We start from the raw sequence: 6953 nt of genomic DNA on the forward strand, positions 1-6953 counted from the left end.
CAAATTTACTATAAAGATTTAGCTCTCAGGGGTGGTTTTCTCAGCAATTTTAGAGTTTGGGCTATTTACTTCTTACCTCTTTACTTCTGGCTTTGTTCTCCCCCCCCCCCCCCCTTTCCCTTTTTGTTCTAAGTGAAACAAGTTTACTATGGGCCCAACCTAGTTTAATAATCACCTAAATGGGGACCAGCAGATGGAGTAATGGTTACGTCACTGGACTCCCATGTAGCTGACTGTGGTTTAAAACTCACACGAGGCGCATGTGCGAGTGTGCCTAAAATTCCAAGAGGAAAATGTAGGAGGAGAAGCAATTACAGCATGGCCATCCTCCCAAGGGGGTGATTTCTCACTTTCTGTCTGTCTTTCCTGTAAATGTATTGCTCAATAGCAAAAATCTCTCTCTCAAAATAAATAAATAAATATATAAAGTCACCCAAATGACCTCTAGCATTGTGCACCAGCTCTCCTATTACTTGTACCACCGTGGCTAGATCACTCAGGTTTGTTTTGTTTTTTGTTTTTTGGGTTTTTTTTTTTAAAGTTTTTTGCCATAGGATGTGTGCACCAGAGAGAGAGGGAAAGTGAGAAATCACCTCCCAAGTGAGATGGCCATGCTACAGTTCCTTCTCCATTTTTTTTCTCGGGATCTTGGGCACACATGCACACGTGACTGGTGTGATTTTCAAGCCAGCAGGTCCAGGACTCAAACTGGTGTTTGCCATGGGTCTATTGCCTTAACGACCACTCCACCTGCTGGCCCCAACCACACAGGTTTTTGTTTGTTTGTATGTTTGTTTTTTTTAAATAAACTTCTAATTAAAAACCACTACAATCCAAAAAACATATTCTTCAGAATTTTAGTGTTTAAATTTGTTGTAACTTACATTGTGGCTTTATACATGGTCAGTTTACCTAAGTGACAAATATACTTGAAAAGAAGACATATTCTGAATTTGTTGAGTGCATTGTTTTGAAAGTTACTGTTGTATCGAATCATTGTTATACAAGTTTATTTCAGTTTATTTTAAAGAGAGATTTTTCTGCTATAGGGCATGTGCATATGCTGGAGAGATAGACAGAAAGCGAGAAATCACCCCCGGGGGATGGTCACACTGCAATCCCTTCTCCTCCAGTCTCCTTTGGGGATTTTGGGCATGCACGCATACATGCCTAGCATGTACACAGATGCAGGCTCCTTGGCTCTCCCCCTGCTGAGATGCAGCCAGATAACCCTCACCATGATGTAGCTCTTGGCTCCTAAACCTCTAAACCATTAACAAAAAAAAGCTCTAGTCTCTTAAGTTACCCAGACTGTGGTATTTTCTGTTATTGGCAATGGAATGGACTAGAAGATCCACTTAAGTCTGGGAAGTGTGAAAATGACATTTGATTGGATCCTTAAAATTCAGGAAGGATTGTCAAAGGAAGAGATTGGAAGTAAAAGTTTCTAAGTAATGGTGAATAACACAAGCATAAGTAGGAAAATAGAGAATTGTTGGAAATAATAAACAACTGCACGTAGTTCATTTGTGGGTAAAATCAGATCTTACGTTCATATTTTCTCTCTTCCCTCTCTATAGCCTTCATTCCCCCATTCTACTCCCAAGCCACAGCATTTATTAGAATAACTACATAGTGTAGATATTGACAAAATTTTACTTACTGTGATGGATTGAAAGGAGTGTTACAAGTTTTGTAAAATGGGATTAAGAACTTTGTCCTGATTTGATAGAAAGGCTTTGGAGGAAATTATTGGGTTGTTGGAAAAATCATGACACAATTTTGTACAGAAAAAATATGTCATGACTTTACCAACAACTCAATATTTCAGTCCCAACAGATACAGTGCACTTCCATTCATACTAACCGGCCAGAGTTAGTGCAGAGCCCACAGTTTAATAGGTATGTCCCAAACAGGTCTGTCCTACTTCAGATGTCAGCCTCACTTTGAGAGTCTCTGAGTCACCCATACTTCTTCTGACTGGCTATGAACAATGCAAATCAAGAAGGATATGCTGTAGTCCCCCCTAATCTGCAGTTTTGCTTTATGATTTCAATTACACTCAGTCAATCACAGTCTAAAAACAAGTGAGTATAGTACAATAATATATTTTGAGAGAGTGATTACATTCACATAACATTTGTTACAGTATATACTGTTGTAATTGCTGTAATTTATGGTTAAGTTATTTTTAAATCTTTTACTGTTCCTAATTTATAAATAAAACCTTATTGAGGTATTTACTCACTAATAGGTAAAAAGCATATTGTTCAGTACTGTCCATGATTTCAGGCATCCTCTGGAAGTCTTGAGACATACCTTCACTTGTAATACCTAATGGAGGCTATTAATAAAGCTTTCTATGGTCTCCTCAAAATATTGGACAATGGCTGAACCAAGGTAGCAAAACCATGAACAAGTGGAGATTACTGTATATTCTGTTTTGAACTCAACTAGTATACTACAATTCAGTTGTAAGTTAAGGGCACAATCTCCAAGTAGTGAGTGAGAAACTAAGGTAGTATAGAAAAGGGTGTGATTATAAACTGTATTTTGTTGAAATTTGTTGGTAAAAAAAAAAAGTAAGTACTAACTCAGGAGAGTTTCATGAAGGTAGGTGGATTGCAACTATTGCTGAAAAATTGGAATGCCAAGAAAGTCTTTGAGTTCTATTGCCAGATAGCACATGCAACTCAAACGACTGACTGGTGAATTTTGAGTAATTGCATATAGAGATCAGGATGCCTCTTGGAAGGTTAGTGTGGCCATATAGAATGCTTGGGTTACTTTTCAGGTGCGGGATAATGAGAGCCTGGATTAGGTGATGGTGTCCAAAATTCAGAAAAACCAGTACATGAGAATCTGTGACGGGAAATAAGAAAAATTGGCCATCAGTCTGACCATCTATCCGAACATCTTGTCTATTTTTATGTACTTCTGAAAGAGTAAGGATAATATGAGAAACTCCAAAGATTTTTTGTTTGTTTGTTTTATAACTTTATTTGAAAATCAGCAGTTAGTTCTCATCCACATTGACTGTTTGTAGATTTTTGAATGTGGTAACAGGTACATAGGTCACCAGAGTGTAGAGCTTGTTGGGTGAATCTTCATCTTCATTTTGTTTTCTGAACAACCGCACACGGATTCGATATGGGACATTCCTTATTCCTTTGACCCAGACAGCTTTGTTGAGCCTGGTATCAATGCGCACATCTGGAGTCCCCATCTCCTTCATGGCAAATTTCCGGATTTCTTTGAGTGCCCGAGGGGCATGTCTCTTGAAGCCCACGCCATGGATGCGCTTGTGAATGTTGATGGTGTATTCCCGGGTCACCACCTCGTTGATGGCAGAACGGCCCTTCTTCTTCTCACCACCCTTCTTTGCGGGAGCCCTTCTGCCGGGCCTAAGCTGGAAAGGGGAAACACCAAAGATTTTAAAAAGAGTACGGGGACTGCATTTATTGGAATAACTTCATAGTGTAGATATTGACAAAATTAAGGTGGTTAGTGATTAAGGCTGCTGGATCCCACATTTGTGGTCTGCACAGTTTGAAGCAAACTCACTAGATTGAAAAGAACTCTGAGCATGTGTGTGTGCCTGCCTAAAATCCTGAAAGGAGAATGGAGGAGATAGGGCTTGCAGTATGGCCATCCTCCCTGGGGCTGCTTCCTTACTTTGTGTGTGTGTGTGTGTGTGTGTGTGTGTGTGTCTGGCAAGCACGCATGCCCTACAGCAAAATTAAAAAAAAAAGAATGGAGGGCCAGTTGATGGCATGGTTGTTAAGGCAGCTAGATTCCATGTGTGACTTAATGGTTCAAGTCCCAAACCAAGCAGCTTGAAAATACATCAGGTACATGTGTGTGCATTCCCAAAATCCTGAAAGGGGGTGGAAATAGAGGAGAAGGGTTTGTAACGTGACCATCCTTCATGGGAAGTGCTTTCTCTCTCTGTTTCTTCCCAGGGAGCACATGTGCCATCTAGCAAACTAAAATCAATAAATGTATAATGAAAGATGGAATAATTGACGAAGCAAGAAGGGATTATCAATAGTACAGAAAGAGGAACTAACCTTGAAAATTCAAAGAAACCTTTTTTTGTAACTGGGGAGAACAATACAGTGGCAGCATTTTTGAAGCACAGAGGAGATAAGTTTTAGAAGACATAGTTTGCTAAGAGTAGGGGGAAATGGGGAGAAGTGGGGAGTTCTCTTAGCAATTGGAGTTCCAGAATTGGTTGTAGAAAGGGCTTAGAATCCCTCAAGTTTCACATTGATCTAAAGTCAGTAAGAGGCACTAAGGAGTTTATGGAGGATCAAATCATTGCAGTTTTGGACTTTTCCCAACAATTCACAGGATTCTTTGAGTAAGAGTAGAAAAGACAAACTGGATTATTTAGTGATAATTGACCAAGAGCACTTTGGTTGTTACTAAGTAAAAGATGCTCATTAATAAGGTGGTAAAGGTGATTTTATTGGCAAAAAAACATTGGCGAGGGGAACACAGTGGTGTGGTGATTAAGACTGAATCCTACACAGCCATCTTCACAGTTCGAGTCCTGGACGCAGTGGCTTGAAAAATACACAAGGTGCATGTGCGTATGTGCCCAAAATCCCCAAGGAGGGAGACATGAAGGAGAGGGGCTTACAGCATGACCATCCTCCATGGGAGGATTGCTTTCTCTCTTACCTCTCTCTCTCTCTCTTTTCTTCTCCCTTTCTCCTGTTTTCTCAGTTGAGCACACACACCCTCTAGCAAATTTATTTTTCTTTTTCAGTGCACAGGGCCATGAATGTGCAAGAAGAAAGCAAGTGTATGATCAAGCACCCCACACACAAACACCAATAGGGCCTAGTCAGTCATCCTACATCTGTTGTCCTTCCTATTCATCCTGTCAGGACCCTGGGTTTGTGGCATACCCGGTGTGGTTTTCTTTCTCTTTTTCTTTTCCTTTCTCTTTTCTTTTTTTCTTTCTTTCTTTTTTTTATTTTTGTAGAGAGGTTTTTGCTTTAGGGTGCGTGCACTGGCCAGAGAAACGGAAATTGAGAAATCACCCACCCACCACCCCCACCTCCCCACAGGCTGGGCGGGGCACATCACAGTCCCTTCTCCTCCTGGGATTTTGGGCATGTACACACATGCACCCAGTGTGCTTCAAGCCACTGGGTCCGAGCTCGAACCACAGTCTACTGTGTGGAAGTCCAGTGATGTTACCATTACATCATCTGCTGGTCCCTGTCTAATGTGGTTTTCAAGTCACTGGGGTGGGCACTCGAACCTTGGTCAGCTATGTAGGATCTGGCTTCCACTTCCTTCTACAGCATTTAACTGCTGTGCTAGGAGGCCAGACCAGAAGAAAATTTTTAATGGCACAAACTTAGCCGGTTTTAGTTTTTAACTCAATTATTTATGTACCATGAAGTACAACCAGTTCTGTTTTCCTGGTTCTTAAGCAACTAGATATTGCACAGTTCACAGTTAAAGAGACGAGTGTCAAAAATTAAACTTACCCATAACTGAGCTGGCTTCATGGTATGCTCAAGGGAATTGGATCCCACGTGGCAATTAAGGTTTGAATACCTGGCCCAGTCAGTCTGAAAGTGCCCAGGATCCAACAGGCTAGGGGACTGGAGGAAGGGGGTTGTGGTATGACCAGACCCTGTGGGAGGTGCTTCTCTCTCTCATGCTTTCTCATAAATAAGTCAAAATTTAAAAAAAAAAAAAAAATCAGAACCCAGCTTAACTGTTGAAATGCACTTACAGTGTACTCAAAAAAAGGAAAAAATAAACATACTGTAGTTTTTTTTTTTTTTAACTAAGGCAGGAAATAGCTAATATTTTAGAATTTTCCACCTAAAAGAAATGAAAAATAGTAATTTGAAACAAAGAAAAGTATTCCAAAATACTTTGAAACTCTCTCTAGCCACATGGAATGTTACAGTGGGTGTCGTCCCCCCCCCAATCATACACCTGCTTGAAACCTGCCAATTGTGTCCATTAGACTTAGCATAAAAATCCAGATTCTTCTCCATGACTGTAGAGACTCTGTCTACTACTTTTCCGTTCACATTCTTTCAGTTCACCCTCATGATTAGTTGTGCTGCTGTCCTATGACCTCCTCGCAGTGTGACGTACTTTCCCCTCTCTCGCAGGCCTTTGTTAATGCTGACTTTTGCCTAAAACGGTCTCTGTGGCTTTTTTTTTTTTTTTTTTTGGGGGGTTTTGCTACAGAGCGCATGCGCTTGCTAGACAGACAGAGAGAGACAGAAGGCGAGAAATCACCCCCCAGGGGGGATGGCCACACTGCAATCCCTTCTCCTCCGTACTCCTCTCGGGATCTTGGGCACACACGCACACGCGCCCGGTGTGAGTTTTGAGCCACCAGGTCTGGGACACGAATCGCGGTCTACTATGTGGGAGTCCAGCGACATCGCCATTACGTTAACTGCTTTTCATCTTTAAGACCTACATTTAAATGTCATTCTTGGGGCCGGCAGGTGACTTGGCGGTTAAGGCTTTGGATTCCCATATGACCAACTGCAGTTTGAGACCTGGGATCTGGTGGCTTACTTTCTCTCTTTCTCTCTCTCTGATCAAATTAAAAAAAATAATAATGAATAAAATTAAATTTAAAAATTTTAAAAATCACGGGCCAGCAGTTAGCGTAATGGCTATGTTGCTGGACTCCCACATAGTCAACCACGGTTTGAGTCCCGAACCCGGTGGCTTAAACTCATGTCGGACGCTTTTGCGCATGTGCCCAAGATCCCGAGAGGAGAATGGAGGAGAAGGGATTGCAGCGTGGCCATCCCCCCTGGGGGGTGATTTCTCGCCTTCTGTCTCTCTGTCTCTGTCTGTCTGTCTGGCAAGCGCACGGACCCTATAGCAAAAACCTCTCCAAAAAAAAAAAAAAAAAAAAAAAAAGAAATCACCCCCTGGGGGGAGCCCATGCTGC

General features: G+C 41.5%; 1 protein-coding gene and 1 pseudogene across 9 annotated transcripts in view; one reads left to right on the forward strand and one right to left on the reverse strand.

Moving 5' to 3' along the window:
• The window catches only part of PPHLN1 (periphilin 1), a 119838-nt gene that overhangs the window by 84070 nt on the left and 28815 nt on the right, over window positions 1-6953 (forward strand). The window lies entirely within an intron of this gene.
• LOC106733896 (60S ribosomal protein L31 pseudogene) overlaps window positions 3003-6953 on the reverse strand; it is a 21751-nt pseudogene continuing 17800 nt past the window's right edge.

The sequence above is a fragment of the Tupaia chinensis genome, unplaced genomic scaffold (assembly GCF_000334495.1).
Source record: "Tupaia chinensis unplaced genomic scaffold, TupChi_1.0 Scaffold145870_1, whole genome shotgun sequence".
Taxonomy (NCBI): Eukaryota; Metazoa; Chordata; class Mammalia; order Scandentia; family Tupaiidae; genus Tupaia; species Tupaia belangeri.